A 19,750-nucleotide genomic window follows, 5' to 3' on the forward strand; every position below is an offset into this window, starting at 1 on the left:
GACGTGAATGGAAGGTCAAGACATCTGTTATTAGTTTTTTTTTAAAACAGCATACATGGTTTAGGAATATGATAAAAACCAACTAGGTGAAAGAATGGAGGGAGGCAATCATCACCATCATTGTCAAGATCCCTACTATTTCCCAATCTTGCGCCTTTTATAAGTTTCTGGCATCCTTCAATACAATAGTATAATAATAATAGTTAAAAAGTAGCTATCTCGATGGGGGGAGGAAGCATGTGATGACAACAAGCAGATGTTTCTTATTCTCAACATGAAGATAATTCGTTTCAGATAATCAAGAGAAATATTCAACAATGCCCGCCAAGGTTCAAAAGATGTAGAGAACATTTTTGGAATGTATAATAAACACGTAGGTCCAGGCGAGAAATCACAGCCCTGACACGAAGGTGCTAATATATACATGGAAAGTGCCCAATCTATGGACACGTCCGTCCCCTGCACACCTTCAAGCTGGAAAGCCAGCTAAATGATTTCAATTAACATAAGATTATTTTTAATGAAACATGTTGATACAAAAATATCCACTGATGTTCTGTTACATTGTTCTCTTTAATGTTCAGCGGTTTTCTAGATGCTCAACACGTTTTGGGGACCACTTCCCCTTTTTCGGGAGCCAAATTGTAGATATAAACATAAACAGACCACACGTCTTCCATTATGCTAATCCATAGCAGTAGTTTAACAAATAATATTAACCACCAATGGGCCAGTCATTTTAAAGTTCAACATGCCACAGGTTTACCAACTACTTTTTTCATTATACAGTGATCCCAATTTTACATTCCACAGACGCCTAAAGGCGCAAATGGTTTCCCATCACCATCCAATGGTAGTCTCTGTGAGCCTATATGGGTGAGGTCCACTGCCAATCTCCGATATGCAATAATCTCCAAGTACATCACTCCAGTTCTGAGCCACAACTGCAAGGCATTATGGGCAGGCAAATTAGCCAAAATTAAAACCTTTCCTCCCGGAAATGCTCTTTGTCTTAGAGGACAGGGCTACTTTATACATAGCTTAATCAACCCAAGACAGGCATTTCGGAATATATATATATTAGTGAAAAAACTTTGTTAAAGGGACGTTATGGTTCAAAGTAAAACCGCAAACCCCCTGAAATTCGGCAGTTATGCTAAGATAAGCAACCATAACTCGCGCCACCGTGCACTGCTAACACTAACACCCAGGACATCAAAGATGACATCACAAATGTCATTGATGACATCACTGATGACATCACATGGATGGCTCTCCCTTTTTTTCCATTTACTAACATATCTAAGCCACATAGTTTTCTTCAGTAACAGTCAGGAAGTAAAAATTGAAAAGGTACTATATTTGTAGACTTAGGGTCAAGTCAAATCATATGAAACATATACATAGCGGAAGACACAGGCTTGAAAGAGAGCAATCCTTTCTGTGCATGAAGATAATCATTAGGGTTATCAGCACTTTCTCATAGTTTTATTTTTATTACTCTACCTTCCCTGTATATGCTCATATTTGTATGCATTATACTCACTCTCCTTTCCTTTCCTTTGGGTGCAGTCACATCATGTGATACACATACATATGGTAAGTAGCAGCTTTGAAACAGAGCAATAGTTTCTCTGCATAAAGACAATCAGTTAGGTTATGAACTCTTTCTGCTACTAATTCTGCTTTTTTGTTTACTTCACTGTCCCTGTATATACTCATATTTGTATGTGTTGTTGTCTATTTGTGTTTTGTCTGTAATAATTATGTATTAAGTGGGTTTTATTATCTACTTATTACATGTTTCACAGTACGCAAAACTAATAAGCAAGCAGTTATCATTTGACTATTCACAGCATGTGCCAATGTTTTCGCATGATGTGGCGTATATTGTTTGAAACTTTACTATATGTCAAGATGAGCTGGGTATCTGTGTCATCTGGGTCTAACTGGGTAAGAGCTTTAGACATCAATAGAGTAGGGCGATCCTTTTCTCATGGTTTTTTGTATGCCCTTTCCAACACTTTCTTTGGGTAAACTCTTTGTTGGAATTCTGAAGGCATGTATCTACATTCTTTGTCAAAAGTCTCTAGTTGGGAACAATTGCGTCTTATGCGAATGAATTCGCCATAGGGTATGCTCCACTTAAGGGCTGTGGGGTGGTTGCTTTTGGCATGTAATGGTATATTGGAGCTTGTGGGTTTGCGATGAAGTTCAGTAACAATTTCACCTTGTGCCACAGTTACAAGAATATTTAGATAAATGATAGAAGTCTTGCTGTGGCACTCGGTGAACTGTAAGTTTAGTTCATTCACATTAAGTAACTTAAACTCCAGCCATTCAGTGGTCTCTCCTTCCCAAATTACAAACAAGTCATCTACGTAACCAGAGTACAATTTTATCTGTATAGTGACTGTTAGTGGGAGCCCAGACTGTGAATTTCTCCCACCAGCCCATAGTTAAATTAGCTCGTACCCATGGCTGTTCCTTGCAACTGTATATAAAAACGCTTATTGAACAGAAAGTTATTGCTCGTCAAACAGATTGGTCAGATATATATGTCGAAAACCCTGAACCTAGGTCCAGGAAAGGCGGAAGGCACTCCGGGAAACAGTCTTGCTTGCAATAGTCACAGCAATACACTGAGGCAGGAAACCAGGTAATGTCAGCCAAAAATCAATACTTGAATTCATCAAATGTCCAGGACAAGAGAAACAAACACGAAAAATGACGCGTTTCGCGGTAACAGACCGCTTGTTCACGTTTAGGGCAACAGACACAATAGAAGGACTATTTATACAGTCATCAACTCTATGACTTCTGTGTAGAGAGTCGTGCACACTTTCATTTTTGTCTCTTATACAAGTTCGCCATCTTGGAATGGGTTAAATCGTGTTAGAACTCATTAAGCTTAATAGCAAAGAAAAACAAAACATGCTTTTTCGGATATGCTTGGCTGACCCAGGGCGAACGATTACAGTTATCAAAAACCGCTTTATGTGAGGTAAGTTCTAGTAAAAATAAATAAATAATTTCATGCAGTATCTAAAATGAAGTGCGTAGTGCACACATTCTTTTAAATTCTTCGATTCAAGTGTACTTAGTTTAACCCGTTCAAATACCTTTACCAGTATTCACGAGCTGTGCAAAATTTGCAAAATACAACAGATGTTGTTAAAGTGCTATGTGCATTTGATAACATGAAAATTCAATTTACAGTTTATAAAGTGCCTAGTGTATTTAGCAGCCTCACGACATAATTCTATGACGGATAAATTATATATATATATATATATATATATATATATGTAGATAGATAGATAGTAGCAGTGTCAACTATTTAAGAGAAACAATGAAAAGATTCAACCATTAAAAAGTTATTATGTCAGATGACACTGCCAGGAACACTTTTGCTACCATATATATGCCCTTTAAAGGCTTGTCTTTAGAATAAATTATTTCATGGCCATTTTACAACCTCTTATGTATTTATTTGTATGTTTAATGCACATTCGTAAAAAGCTCAAAACAGATCAATCTTTTAACATAACTGATGAATAAAACAAAATGAGCCGGTAGCTAGTTTGGCGGTAGCCGTGCCCTTAGGCACGGCTAGCTACAAACTCATAATGAGGCCCAATGACACTCAGATCCCACAGGGAAATGAAGCCACTGGGAGCAGCAACAGAGCAGCACTGAGGGGGAAGAAGGAAAAGAAGTAGGCATGAAGGCCAATTACACAACCAGGTACAGACATCAACATAAGAAAATACAAGTTTGGGATTCAGAATCTTAATGGACTCAAAATTAAGAGAGGACTGATGTTAACAAAACGCTGGCACTCACAGCTGTGGGTACAAAACAAATATGGTTCAGATCAAAGACAACACCAAGACTGTGAGCACAGAAGGAGAAGAGCAGTAGGAGGGAAGTTGTTAGACTGGGTTGTGGTTATGGTGGTGGATGCACATTTGACGCTATTGTTCATTGTTTTCATAGGCCAGGTTGGTGTACAATGTACACTTTACCACCTTTCTGCTAGAGTTGGGTATGTCAACAAACTCCACATTGCAAATCATGTTCTTTAGCATGTTCTATTTGAGGAGTGTGACTTCCAAGGAGGTCTATGAACAGGCACAGTTTTGCGCCTTCATATGTTATCACAAAATGGATTATTCTTCAACAGGAATATTTAAAGGTCTAATGTCACTGCTTTTTTTCTTAAAATGGTTAGTTTGAGTAATTCCCAATTGCCATTTAGAATTATTGCTATCTTTACCTTCTTTGGAACACAACTGATCAGCAGTGGTTTAAAATGTAAATGCGTAAATATTCTAATGGATTGTGGTTGTGGGGATCCTTTAAGTCTTTATTCATATGTTCTTCTAAAAAAAGTTATCCTCCAAAAGATTCATCATTTGTTTTCTTTGTTTTTAAACTAGTAATACTTCTTACATTCAAAGTAGAAGTTAATGATTTCTACAAGAATACATCTGTTCGTAAAAATATGATACATTATTTTCCAAAGTACCACATGTAGAACACATATACAGGGAAATGTTAGTTATGCCTCTTAACGGATATAGTAACTCTACAGTGACTATGGCATCATGATCCTGCCTGGTCAAGCTTTTATCTTTTATTTAAAATGTTTCAAGCGTAGACTTTCCAAAGGTAAATGATCACACTCCAACACTATGGCAGTCAAAGTGCACCAACCTCCTCCTTGACTCTCCTAAACACTGAAGTTAATAATAAATCATGCAATGCCCTGCTCAATCCTCTAAATAAAATAACAAAATACTCTACATGGAAGATATAACAAAGACCCCAACATCCATCAAAGCAACATCTTGCCACCCTCAAGGCACTCGCCACGGAAGGCCAGCAACCCTTCCTGCCAATCATCAATACATTTCTCAGTTAGGGCACTGCCACCCTAAAATCATTACACATTTTATGCCTGTTAAAAAATCAATTGCCGGACCATGACGACCTCAGCAACTGCTGTCCCATCAGACATTCCTTTCCGTAGCAATATCCCCTTGGATGTGCTGTAGATTCCAGACCTCATCGCACATCGACACCAGCAACCTCACACACTTATTATTCAGACTTTAGACCCAGAGAAAGGTTGGAAACAGCCATAAGCCAAGTGAAAGATTATGCACTGGGCAGCTTACTTTAGAGATATCCCTGTCTCCTTATAATCCTTAACCTCATGACAGCCTTTGACACAGTAGACCAGCCAACCCTCATCTACCCATTGCACAGTAACATGGGAATCTGAGAGGATGTCCTCCTCTGATTAGCCTCCCACCTTGAAGTACACCATCAGTTTGTCCAGATAGATATACACAAATCACAATATCTATCATTGTCTTTGGAGTCTCACAGGATCCATGTTCTCGTCCATGGTTTCTAACCTTTGTATAGAGGTCCTGCGAGTATCCCATGCTAACTACATAAACCACATACACCAAATGAAAGATGCTATTCAACTCAACACAACAATATCATCCATCGAAGATGTCCACTAACCCAAAGCCTCCCTTGCAATGATCCATACCTGGATGCCTAATTCAAATGTAACCCAGCCAAGATAGACTTCTTTCCCCTCCCAACAACCCTCAAAAATACAAACCTTGCTATCTACCATAAACCTCAAGGGTGTCCCCCTCCAGCTGTAATCATGTGCCAAGTCTTGGGGGATTACATATAAGCAGCTGCTGCTCCTTCAAAAATAAAAATACCAAAGAAGACTCCAACAGTATTTCACCAGCTATCCATGCTGATGAAAATCATGCATTCCTACCAAAAACCAACCTAAATCCAACAGGTTGGTGTCCTAGCATATCTCTACAGAGGAAATTCCCTGCTCACGGGCCTTACCGTCACCAAACTAGCACCTCCAGCAAACAACCTGCATCCTGCTGCCCACATCAGAGGCTCCACAAATACAACCACATAATGGCGGCACTCGTCAAAGTGTGCTAGCTACCCCTACAAGCATGCCTCTAATCAATAGCCAGCTGCATTACATATGAAGCTGTCACTATGCATGCTCTTTCCTAGCTGGCAGACAAGGTTGCCATCTCTAGTGATCAGCGCATTACCTAAAGTCAAGACCAGGTCAGTCTAGAGTAGCACAAATGCAAATAAAGAACCAGGAAATTACCATTGTCAGTGTAATCCTTCAAACACTATCGAAGCTCATACATGTCAATTTGAGTCTTGCCCCATACACAAGCAATTCAGAAAACAACCAAAACCCTCCTCTTCAAAGACCACCTTTTTCACACTCTGTAAAATACCCATCTAAGTATCCCTACTGATGGGATATCCACCCTCTATAGCGCATGCCCTTATTCCACCCCCCCCATTCTTCCTTTCAGCACAGTGATATTTCCCCCGACTGACTGTAAATGATAACCATTACCCACCAGCATAAATGGAATGCTGGCAATTACTGATATGTTGTAAGAATGATCCCCCATGCCCCCATTGAATGTAAGACTGTGACCCCTAATAATGTACAGAAATCTGTTGCTTCCAGAAACTAGGTTTGCACTCAAATACCCAAAATAACATAAAAGCATCAAATAAAATTGATACGCTTGGATACATACTAGTGTTTTCTATGATAACCAGTCAGTTTTGTGGAGAAGAGAAAGTGCAGATAAGTCAAAAACATCTTAACTAAAAACAACAGAACATGGGTAATGAGTACACACGCCCACACTATTTCACATTAATAGGTAATTTCTTTTGGATCCTTCGACGTTCAAATCAGTCATTTCACAATCCTGGAGAGCCTTCAGAGGTACCAGACAAGAGCCTGAACTTCAATAAAGGTAGCTCTGTGAACATGTATACTCTAAGAACCATTTCTAGCAGACTAGTTTGGATACACCACCCAACAAACTCTAGTGCTTTTTCTGTTCCTTTTTTCACAATATTATTTATTTTGCCTATATTATATAGACATTGCCTATTTTCCAACAAATGCATTTTGAAAAATTGATGCTGGGGTACATTTCCTGCCACCCCATTAGGTATTCCAAAGCTGGATCCCTTTTTCCTTAACCTGTAGGTGGATCCATAAAATGTGTATGATACTGTAGTTCTCAACAAAGCCAAAGAATTTTTTTTCGTTATAAATGCCAAATCACATGTGGGCCAGCATATAAGCATTATTTTCATTCAATACAAATAAATCAATAGCCTGTAAAGTTAAGGCATTTCCTAATGCTATTTAGGGGGCAAGGCATTTTTGTAAATATATATATATATATATAAAGCCCAAACCTCAAGTAGGCAAATTTAAAAAATGCAGCGTATTTCACACCGTTTGGTGCTTGCTCACACGGTTAATTTGCCTCTTTGAGGTTTGGGCTTTTAATAAATTATATTCACTGCATCACCTTGTTTGCCTTCTTACCTTTGTGGTGTTTGGAGTGTGGTTTATCCCAACGTGTGTGACTATATATAGTCAGTGGAGAAAAAGCCTTGGTTAAGAGACAGTTAAGGTGAGCAGATTTAACGCAACAAAACCCTCGAAATTCAGTATGAGCAAGTCCACCTTAACTATCTCCACCCCTGTTGTGCAGCATATGACCTCAATGATGACATCATGGATTGATTTGGATTACTTTAACTTTCTCCTAAGTAAAGGTTTTTCACTTAATTCCAAGGGTTTTGTGTTATGCTACAGTTCCCTCAGGGCCCGCTAGCCATATACTTCAGTCCTGGCCTCTGTACCTGTTCCACCAATAGGTTTCTCTGGGGCCCACTAGCCATGGCATTCAGCCGTGGCCACGGCACATCTTGCGTCACTAGGTTTCTTAAAAGGGACTACTAGCCATGGCCTTTGACCACAGCCAGTGTCCTCTTGTTTCTGCCATGCCCACTGTACATATGACACCAACACCTTTTCTTTAGGGCCCACCAGCCATGACCTTCTTCTACGGCCTTTGGCCGTGGCCACTGTACAGGTTGCTCCAATTGCTTTCTTTAGGAGCCACTAGCCATGGCCATTAGCCACCGCCACCGTCCACGGCATTTCCCGACATTTGAGCATCAAGGTGAAAATAGCTGATTTGGACAGTCAGTATATTATTCTTGAGTACCTTCACTTAGTGTTTCATTTTGGATACTTTTTTTCTCATGGTCGGTCCCCATATATCGTGTCCGAGTCACCTTGGCCAGAGCAGGATTTTTTCATGGCTGCTCACTTTTGCTTTTTTGGATCATGTCACTAATAACCGACGGGTAACCAATAAGGTAGAAGGTTTTATAGGAGGTCATATAAAACCATCCATGTAAGAGTCTGCATATAGTTTTGACACGGTGCCCCACGGAACGCTACCCCTTGCCGGCACCCAGAGGAAAGCCTTGGTGTCACTAGACTCCTTTATCTTAAATTGTTGACTTGCAGCCAAGGGAAGCACTGTGCATGGCCTGGGTTCACTTATATTGTCTGTGTGCAATCCCACCATGAATATTTTACTTGATTCCAGTTAGGAGGATATATTTGGGGGCGTGCCCTTACTTTAAGATTTCATATTATCTTAACCAAGTATTCTAACCGTGAAGCTCTTTCCCGACTATTTTATATTCTTCTTTATCGGTTGTATTTCTAATTAGTCAAATTGTTTCTATGAGTGCATTTGGTCCGGTTGAGTGTCTTAAGTGAACATCAATTCATTTTAGAACTGAAACATTTGATGAATTCCACTCATGTTTTCACAGGCACACCACATCGTTGGGTTCAAATGAGCTTGTTACGTCAACCACAGAGCGGATGATTTTAATTTATCCCGCCTATGTGGGTTGGGTTTTTTATTACCAGATGCTTTGGTGGGTCAGCAGGAACGGGGACTAAAAAAGGCCTCTCGGCTTGGGCCTTTCCCAATATTGAGCGATCTGGGTGCACTATACATCGGCTTTAGTTCAGCCTTGTAGAATCTCAGCCAGTGCCCATTGGGTCTTTCCAAATCCAAAGATGGCCCTGAAATCGTGCAGTCAGTCCTCCCATGCCAAGGCCTTCCCAGCCTTCAATGACTCATCTTGTATTTTTGAACGTTCACTTACTAGGAATATAATTGCACCCCGCAGCGGCACCATGAGCCCACCTACCATGCTTTTCTTCTCGAATTAGAACTGCGGGTCATGGGAACGGATGCTGTCATTTTGCCTAGATATCATCCCCCCTAAAAGAGCTGAATGATGTAACCCCTCCACCCACCCCACACCGTCACCTGAGGGAGTCCATGGCCCACCGAGGCATCATTAACACTACTCTAGTTTGACATCAGGGGCGTGCACATGGCCGACATTTAAATCTTGCCACGATCACACTGGGAGACATGAAAATCTAGTTAGAAATCGATGGGGTGAAGCTTTGACTGATTGCATCCATACACATCTATAGTTTACCAATTTCTAAATAAGCAGCTAAAATGCCCCAGCTGGACCCCCTTGATGCGAGTCCTTGGCGTGCACGGTTCTACTGTTAACTGCGGCAGAATACGTGCTTATCAGCCGTTTAGGATGCAGTGACTGGCGTGACCGCTATCGCCCACTTTGCGCGCGTTCATCTGCAGGCTACGAAATGCAAATCTATATGAATCTTTGAGAACGCACCATGTTCCCAGAAATCCATAAAACGGAAACCAGCAGGGCTGATGAAGCACGGCATTGTTCAGGCACTAATCACGCGCGCGAAGATTAACTTGTTCAATATAATTAAACAAGCAAGCTGGCCGAGGAGCCGTTACATCACAGTTTGAAATGAACTGGGAAACAGACATTTGAAGAATAATCAGGCGCGGGGCGGTTTCCAGCTGTAAATGCAGTACTCACGGGGCGAGGGGCACTGGCGCCAGCGCCTGCACGCGCCAAGGGCCCCAGGGAATCCGTGGCACAGATGATCCATCAATGATCAAACAAAAAGGCCAATAAAAGGCAAGCTGAGTGCCCGCGCACCCCCAGAGAATCGATTCTGGTTCACAAACTCTGCCACTCATAAGACCCAGCTTTATTTCCCAGCCTTGTTATTATTTCTCAAGAGCTCCAGCTGCACACCTTAAATCTCTTTAAGGCCAGCCATCCACATCCTCTGAAAATTGACGGCCTCCAAGTAAATTAAATGCGCTGCGCTGAGGGCACAACAGGCCGCGAGTAAAGATAGGTGGTATTGCGTTATCAAAATGTCTGAAAATATTCAGAATGGGAAACGTCAAGGCACAGATCAGTAACACCCAGAAACAGTTATGTCGTCTTGCGAGCGTGGCGCAGTTCATAGAGCTTACAGGGTTAAATTGCAGCGACGTTCACATGGTGTTAAAAGTTGACGTCTGCTGAAAAATGGAGGATACCACCTATTTTGCACCGCGCCTGCGGAAACAGCTGGACGGGCCGCCGCAGAGGGCCCATGAAAACGGCAGTAATCTGAACATCGCAGAGAGCATGAAATTGCGCACCTGCTCCGAGGTGTTCCCGTCCCCGGCCTTCCGCAGACTGAATGCATTAAATCCAGGCCCAGGAAGGACAGCCTGGCGCTGCACCCGGGGCCTGCCATTTGCTTGCAGCAATGCGATTGTACCAGCCCAAAAAACGCATGTTTACCTCGAGTCCAAAAATGAAAATTGGGCGGTGTCGAAAGAGCAGCCTATCTGTAAACAGGAGTCACTGAACGCGTGTGCCTTGCTGTCATTGGCAGCATATGTCTGAATTCAGCTGTGCTTGAAAACAGAATAGCACGAATACTCAGTAACATTCTGACAATTGCTATTTGCCATCTCAAGAAGTCTGTTGAGGCCCCTTTCTAAAAGCAACACACAAATACCACAACGTTGCACAGCTGAAGTTCACTCATAAGCAACGCCACCCCCACGTACCTTGTATAGAAAGAATAACCAACCAGGGAATGCGCAAATTCAGGGCTCAATAGTTGGTGTAAGTCCTCCAGAGCAGGGTATTTTGTTGTCCTATTTGGGCTGCAGCATGTCCAGTTCCCGAAATGATGGCAGTCTGGTGGAGACCAGCTCCACTCTAACGCCCTTCTCTCAACTGACGCGACTCCCCCGACAGCTGACTTTATTTTAGCACGCATGTAAAAGGTGGAACTTGGCAACTATTTTTAGGGTCTGGGGCCTGCATGATCGCGGCTCCCGGGAGGACTCGTAGAAATAACCCTCTGCAATGTGCGCGAGCAGGTCCCGGCTCTGCCAGCCCATTCGCACGTCGCTTAGCAAGGCTTCTTAATGAAATCTGCAAAGCCACTACATATTTATTATTCGCCAGAAAACGAGATCAGCGGGGAAACACATTCAGAAATAACGCTTGGAGTGAGCACAATATTTACGTAAAGTGAGCAAACTTGCAACCGTGCTCCTGTAGCTAAATTGCTTGAAAAGGACACCACATGCAGACTCCCCCTATAGTTCACGGAAATGCTTATTCTGTTAAAGATACATATGCGGGTAGAAGGCTTTCGTCCTCATTTTAAAACTTTCAGCCGCAGGAAAGTGTTTCAGGCATTTTCAAAAACTTCATTTCCCAGAAACTCCTGGGCAATCTGTAATCTTTCACCAGAACTATGGATAGTTTAAAACTTATCTTTTTGTCACTGACCCGTCCTTTCCTTAGATCCTCCTTCTAAGCTACTTTCAGCAGGCAAGCAGTTTTTCAACTGTATTTTTATTAGATTGTAGTAAATGGTTTTTAGGCATTTCGTTTCATAAGAATACCTTCGTTGGAATTCCGCATCCGTGTTTTCCTTCTTTGGATCAGTTTGTATACTATTTTTTTTAAATATAGGTAGGGTATTTTATATTGTATGGGTATCTCTTTAAGCACGGCGGGAACTTTCTGTTTTAGGGCCTGCGTCACGCTGGAGCGCGCAGTTGCTTTTGACCGTCAGCAAAGACGTGGAACGTTTGGTTACGTTCCAATTTAGGCCTGCAGAATGATTTGAAATTGGAAGACCGGGGTCTGAGGCGCAAAGTCCCCATGTCCACCCATTCATACAGATTATAGGTTCATGCATGGGCGCGCAGCCAATTCCCTGCAGAAGTCATCTTGCAGTTGGCAGTGAATGTCACTATGAGCGCAAAGTAAAATCACTTCCTTTTTGTGCTGCAGACATTGTCATGGTGTGCCCACCACAGCACTCATGCAGCCCCTCCACATCATTGAAGAGGACGGCCGCCGTTATGGTCGTTCCACTGGAAATTACGTTGGGGTTAGGGAGGCAGGTGTTATGAGGGAGGTTAGTTACTGGATGTACAGGAATAAAGGAAGATGTGTGCAGCAGCTCTGATGTCCCGCATTTTATTGCAGCTAGGCCAGCTTGGTGTATGAAGCGAGTGAGTGGCCCTCTCACTGCTGGTGCACGTAGGTAAGCCGCCTGAAGGCTTCACAGTGGCGACAAGGCAGAGCAAGTAACTTGCCGGTGTCGAGCGCCGGGCCACGTGGAGGGCGAGGCACACCGCAGCAACGAGGCCCTGGTAGTGGCAATAGCCAGGGGAAAGGGCTTAGTACATCAACAGCTGACACCGTGCCGGAGAGAGTGCAAGAAAGCGCAGAAGAGGTCACCTAGACCTGGTAACACACCAGAGGCTCAAGGGCATGCCCTGGTTACAGTGTAGCAAAACAAAAGAGGTGATGGCTGGAAGGTTTAGAATGAATCTGAACCTCTGGCATTGCTCTGGGCAACCCTCCAGACCATCATTCTTTGCCTGCCAAGCCATTACAGAAAGGGAAAGACCATATGCAAATCAGGCTTGGTCCCTTGGTTTCTGTGCAGAGGGGACCTGGCCTAGCAGTTCGGTCTGGGCTGCTGCCACTGGTGGCAGTACCTGATTGATTTGCATATGGCTGGACCCCTTTTGCAATGGCGCAGACGGGCTAAAAAACGGTGGTGTGGAAGGTTGCCCAGAGCATTGCCAATGGTACAGATTTGTTCAACACTTTCCACGCATCACTTTTGTTGTCACAGTTTGTCTCACTATGTGAGAGAGGGTATGCCACAGACGTGGGTCCCTTGCTCGCTGCGCCATAGGGAACCAAGCTGCACCTCACTGAGGAGGCCCAACAAGGCCGAAACATGTCTGGGGTTGCTTATGTTTCTGTGCAGAGGGGACCTGGCCTAGCAGTTCGGGCTCGGCTGCTACCATTGGTGGCAGTACCTCACTGATTTGCATATGGCTGGACCCCTTTTGCAATGGCGCAGACAGGCTAAAAAACGGTGGTGTGGAAGGTTGCCCAGAGCATTGCTAGAGGTACAGATTCATTCAAAACCTTCCACCCATCACTTTTGTGGTCACTGGTCACAGTGTAGGCCAGGGGGGCGAGACACATTGCACCCAAAGAGACAGTGAGAAGGGCAGTAACCCCTAGAAGGAGGACACACAACACAGGGCCCGAGCTAAGGCCTGGGCACAGAAAGCCCACCAACCCACTAAAGGAAGGCACACCCCACACCCACCTCACAAGACACATCAAAAAATCATTCCCCACGACCTACCATGTCAGATCAAGAGCCTACATCCTCAAAGGCGGACGGCGCACCAGGAGGCGCTGCCAATACAGCGCAAGCAGCAGGGGGCACATTGCAAGTGCTCCACCTGCCCCACCCGTTTGACCTAAGAGACACCACCAACCTAGGGCCCTGCTGGGTCTTATGGTTGAGAGACTTCAAATTTTATGTTGGGGCCATAGGGCTCACGAATGACCCCCATTTGAAAAACACACTGTACATGCCAGTGGGTCCTGCGGTCCGGGACCTCACGGGGGAGCACCTCAATCTGGATACAGCATCATACAGAGACCTGCACATCAAGTTATCCGAATATTTTGCCCCTCACACTAACGGACTATGAAAGACACATCTTTCACACCACGAGACAGGAAAAAGGTAAATCCCTTGACAATGTTGTCATGCGATTCCGCATCAAGCTAAAATACTGTGAATTTCACTGTTACTCCAATGAAGAAGCTCTACGGTCTGAGGTAATTGCTGGCTGCGCATCACAGCCCTTCAGGAAACAACTAATGCAGAAACAAAAGTCCCTGGAGGAAATCCTCACACTAGCTCGGATGGAGGCGGCTGTGGAGAACAACTGAACAATCTGGGGAAAATCACAATACAGCACAAACCAACCGACCTCAACGTCATAAACAAACTGTCCTCCACCCCTAATCAGAGCGGGAAGCACTAGGAGGCCACCTGCTTCAGGTGCAGCTATGAACATCCACACACGAGTGAATGTCCCGCCGTGGGGCAGTAGTGTGCTGCCTGCGGAGGAATGGACCACTTCAGAGCCATCTGCAAGAATGCACCAGCCCTTATGTCCAGCAGACAAAGATTCCAGGAACGACTGAGGAGCACGCGGCTAAGCCCACCAGACAACCGGTCAGAGAGTGAGTGAGTGAGTCAAAGGAGGGAGAACCAAGAACAGAGAAGCACGTACACCTGAGAGGAGAGATGGCCGTCAGAGGGACCCAGGCGCAGTGAGAGAAGACGATTCGTCCGCTATATGGAGATGAGGTCGCCCTCAAGCAGTGAATCCCCATAGTCAGGAGAGGATCAACGGAAGAAGGGATATGTATGGCTGCTCAACAACGACACTGCTACCCAACACAGCCCTGTGCTCACACTACAAGTAAATGACACACAACTGGAGCTCCTCATTGACACAGAGGCTACCGTCAACATCATCAGCGAGGAGGCGTACAACTCTCTTGTCCGACCCCCAAGGCCGAAGCAAGCGACAGTGGACATTTCCATATGGGGAAACCACGCCTTTGCCCTGCAAGGGTACCATCACGGCCTCTCCACACATAAGACACATGTGGCAAAGATCCTGCTACACGTACTAAAGACTGAGCCAACAGCAGCTGCATACTAAGCTTCAGAACAGCTGTCGACATGGGCTTAGTTCACATCTTATATCAGCTGATGGCCACAAGTACTTTGCCAGGCCGGAAGCGTGGAAACAGCCTTCCCAAAGCTGTTCAAAGAACTTGGGAAGTTGAAGAACACAGGATAATCCAACTGTACATTAACACAGAAGTTCGCCCAGTAGCTCAACACTAAGGTGGCATACCAGTTAACATACAGAGGCAAGTCGAGGAAGAACTAGACAAACTCATCCAACTACAGGTGATCTAAGCAGTTACTAGTCCAACGCCATGGGTGTCGCCCATAGTCCCAGTGCCCAAGAATTCCCCGGACGGGTCCATACGCCTGTGCGTGGACATACAGAGGGCAAACTAAGCAATCGAAAGGGAGCATCACCAGGCCCCGAGGATCATGGACATGATTCACCTACTCCATGGCACAAAGGTATTTTCCAAGCTTGACCTCACAAAGGGGTATCATCAGATCGAGATCGCACCCGAGTCGCATATCACGACATTCGTGACTCACTTGGAGCTTTTTAAATACAAGAGACTCAGCTTCAGCATTTCGTCGGCAGCTGAGATATTCAAAGAGGAAATACACAAATTCATACGACACGTCCCTAACTGCCTCAACTACTTGGACGATGTCCTGGTATTCGGGAAGACAAAGGAGGAACATGAGGTACCGTTGCACAGGGCAGAAGTTCTCACGCTCAACGTGACAGAGATACGATCCTTCCTGGGTTTGGTGAGCTATTGCTCGAGGTACCTCAAAGACTATGCCAAAGTTAGCAACCCGTTTCGACTGCTCACCCGCAAAGACCAGCCGTTCAAATGGTCTGAAGAATGTCAAAAAGTGTTCGAGACCATCTGCAACAATATCACCAGGGCAGAAGACATGGCGTACTTCAACACAGAGAGAGAGACCAAGGTGATTGTGGACGCCAGCCCTGTGGGATTGGGGGCCGTCTTGACGCCAAAAGACCTGGCCAACATGTTCTTCATGGCCTACGCCAGCAGGAGCCTCACAGCCACAGAGTAGGCGTACTCACAGGCAGAGAAAGAGAGCATAGCAGTGGTGTGGGCCTGAAAATTCTTCCACCTATTCCTGTACGGGAAGGCATTCACGGTTGTAATGGACCATCAAGCCCAGCTGATGATCTATGGGGACCCCAAGGCCATGATGCCCCTGAGTCGAAACTACATAGGAATTGGATACCTTGAAATACTGATGGATGACAACATTACACAAGGTACTAGTAGTAGATAGCAAGCACTTTGTGCTGTATGTTTTTCACCATTGACAATAGCACTTTATGATTTTTTGCACTTTAAGACTTTTTTGAAATGACTTATTTTTCTACAGAATAACTTGACATTTTAGCAATTCAATTTGTTTACCCTTCACTGTTGATTTAGCACTTGATGATGAATTGTGCTTTACTGTTGTGGACACGGTCTATCTTTTTGAACAGTATAATCTAAGAGGAATACTATTATTAACCCTGACTGCAGCAGGGTCTAAATAATTGGGTATAATTCTAAATTCATATTACCCCATTACTGTATTCCCTTTGCAAAGAGATTAATCACTACAGTTTTAGGTAGTACAAAAGCTGAATGATTTTAACATGGATTTCTATTAGTTTTATGATCTATTATGTGTTATTGTGATTTTTTCTCATTGTGTGTAATTGACTAATAAAATATGTATATGTAATATTCTACCTGAACAAGCCTATCCCCTTTTGTATGCATTTAGAAGTCGTACTTTCTATTTTATTCTCTTTATACTAGTATTTGTCTGTGTGACCACGCTATTTGGTTCTTTTCACTCTACTCGCTCCCCAGGTCCACGATGAAGGGGACACCCATCCTTTGGTTATTATGGTGATCCTGCCACAGCCTGGATGGGAATGTCTCGTGGACATGCTGGACAAGGGATGGTCAGATGAATACTACCTAGGTGAAGGGGAATCGTACAAAGAAGATGGAGGCAGCGGAGATGAACCTTTGCCCCTGCCGATGCCTCACATTTCTGCCGCATGAAACCCCACAGACTTATCGAGGAGATGGGGTAAAGAAGAGTGAGTGATCCACTGCCTTAAAAAAAGGGGGAGATATCGTGGTGTGTCCACGGCACTCATGCAGCCCCTCCACATAGTTGAAGGGGACAGCCGCCGTTATGGTTGTTTCACCAGAAGTGACGTTGGTGTTAGGGAGGCGGGTGCTATGAGGGAAGTTAGTTACTGGTTGTACAGGAATAAAGGAAGACATGTGCAGCAGCCCTGATGTCCCGCGTGTTATTGCAGCTAGGCCTGCTTGGTGTATGAAGCGAGCGAGTGGCCCTCTCACAGGTGGTGTGCATAGGGAAGCCACCTTAAGGCTTCACAGACACTCCGCACCCACCCTGTCAATGACCGTTCTCCCACGTCAGATGCTCCAATGCATTCTTTAAGCAAACCATCCCTGGTAGCAGCGCAGCCTGCATTCTATTTGAATGGCCGTACTAATTGTTGATGCTGCCGTTGAGCTAGTGCTAGCTGTGACCTTGCCCGAAACCCCACTCCACCGGAAGGATTTCTCCTCAAATGAAAATCGACCTGCTAAGTTCAGGCATCAAGGCACTCGCATACCAAAGCATCAGTATGTTCACCTAAGATTGGTCAGAACAGCGGGGGGGGGTGTACTAGAGAAGTGCCCAGAGAATTGGAATAAGTTCCTGAAAACAACCCGGTCCTCTGGGAATATCCCAGCACTGTCTACTCATTAGGTCAGCTCTAATATGCTTGTGAAATGTTGATAGCTATGAGACCCGGCTCTGGTGAAGCTGCATATAAGGCAGCGGCTCAAAGTCACATGCAACACTGTGCTCAGAATTAGGTACATCTGGATAACTATCCATGAATCAAAAAGAAAAGTCAAATAACCATTTGCAAATCCAACAGTTTTGGCTTATGAGTAGGTATGGGGACAGTCATTTTCCAGTCACCTCCATAATGGTACTATCTGGGCATTAGATGGCAAAAGCTGGAAAATGGTTTGATTGCCTGGGCATATCATCGCAGTGCCTCAAAAATGCCCATATACTACCTACACACAAGCCATATCTGCTGGTTTAGTCAAGAAATGTTTTTTGTGCCAGGAACAGACACAACAAAGTGGATACACGCACAACTTGATTTGTACTACACCCTTAGCATTTTTACATCTACAATTAAGCTATTAGTTCTCTGCAGACTACTCAAAATAACACTGACAGTGCAAAGTGTGATGCTACTGCTTGATAGAACAAACTCGGAGAGATCCCAAGGAGGATGTGTTTTGGGTGGGGAGTGTGGGTAGTGGGTGGGAATGGTCAGTCATAGGGATTAGGCTGACCATAGGCAGTCAGTAGGTGAGCAAATACCCAAACAGCACCCACAGACTTGTTTCCCTCTCAAAGGACATATCCCTCATAGCTGTACTCTTGTGGGGGTGCATTTAAAGGCCCCAACACTGAAACAAAAACGGCCTGGCATTTGTTTTTGTTTTTCAAGTAAAGTTAAAGAGCCACGTGGAAAGGAGCCTACCTGTCATCATCAATGGACTAGCAGCATTTTAATGTACAAAATAAGGAGGAATCAAAGATCCCTGTCACATGCAAACAGGATTTTTAAACATTGAAAATAAAAACGGCCTGCACATGTGTTTGCGAATAAAAAAGGACTGAAAAAGTAAAAGTGAAAAAAAATATAACTGCTCACAGAAGAAAACAAAAACGGCCTGCACATGTGTTTGCGAATAAAAACGGATTGAAAAAGTAAAAGTGAAAAATAATATAACTGCTCACAGAAAAATGTCAGGAAAACAAAGCATGATGTGTGGTTTGACAAAGAGCAATGTATATTATGTTTCACCCACACAACTTCAGTGACATTTGAAGATCCGCTATGTCTTCATGAAAAAAATAGCCAAAGGCAGACCCTTTTGCTGGCTGTGGGTAAAACTTCAAAAGGAAAACTCCCACTCCAAGCCTGGATTTCACATCGACCATCTAATTACCAACTGCAATCTAACTGTCCCGCTAAAGGCGTCGAAATTCAGTTTTCTGAAGACCTGCTGGCTGTGAAAGCAAAAGTTACCCTTGGCTGGGGCATGACTAATATGTGTGAAAATGGGGGCTCCCACTTCAAAGAGCAAGCTTCCAACACAAAGGGGATTGATTAAAAAAAAGAAAATACTGTGCACACAGTCTGACCCAATGAAAACAAATGGCTAGAAGGCAGGAATCATGGTCATTTGTCCCACATGAAGATTCACAGTTAATTTAAAAGGACTATTATTTAGGCGTTTTACTCAGCCATCATAAGGCGGATGGATTTCATCTATATACAATTTTTAATATAATTTCCAGGTGATTTTGGGGATATAAAATTCATCCACATGTGACTCATGAACTGTAATGGCTATCTAAGATGTGTTTCTGGCTGATCTGAACATGTTACAAATGTGAGCGGATGAAAAATGAAATTAGAGATATGCTTAGTAACTTACAGATTTATAACTGTTGTGCTTTTTATTGAAACGGCAGAAAGGTGCCACACGCCCGTGCTACATGATACAGGTTTGGTGGTTGGCTTATCTAATTCCCCATTATTAGCTGAAACAGAAAAAAAAATTCTGCCAGTAAAATTATTAAATTGTGAAACATAACTAGTTTTTGCCAAAAAGTTGAAAGGAGAACAAAGGATGATGACAAATGGGAATTGCCATACGTTGCTCCAGATCCCTAAACCAATCCTGACTTGGAGGTTGGGTTTGGGAGGAGAGAGAAGGGTAACTGTCCAATCCTAGTGGC

General features: G+C 43.8%; 1 protein-coding gene across 3 annotated transcripts in view; it reads right to left on the reverse strand.

The window, feature by feature from the left end:
* Positions 1 to 19,750, reverse strand: part of XIRP2 (xin actin binding repeat containing 2) — a 1,616,993-nt gene that overhangs the window by 527,009 nt on the left and 1,070,234 nt on the right. The window contains exon 1 of one of the 3 annotated variants that reach the window (XM_069616275.1): positions 10,902 to 11,081. The exons of the other annotated variants lie outside the window; for them this stretch is intronic. The gene's annotated coding sequence lies outside the window, so the exon portion shown is untranslated. Of the gene's footprint in view, positions 1 to 10,901; positions 11,082 to 19,750 lie in introns of those variants that run through there. 3 annotated transcript variants of the gene reach the window in all.

Source organism: Ambystoma mexicanum, chromosome 9 (genome assembly GCF_040938575.1).
Source record: "Ambystoma mexicanum isolate Mex_15411 chromosome 9, UKY_AmexF1_1, whole genome shotgun sequence".
In the NCBI taxonomy this organism is placed as follows: Eukaryota; Metazoa; Chordata; class Amphibia; order Caudata; family Ambystomatidae; genus Ambystoma; species Ambystoma mexicanum.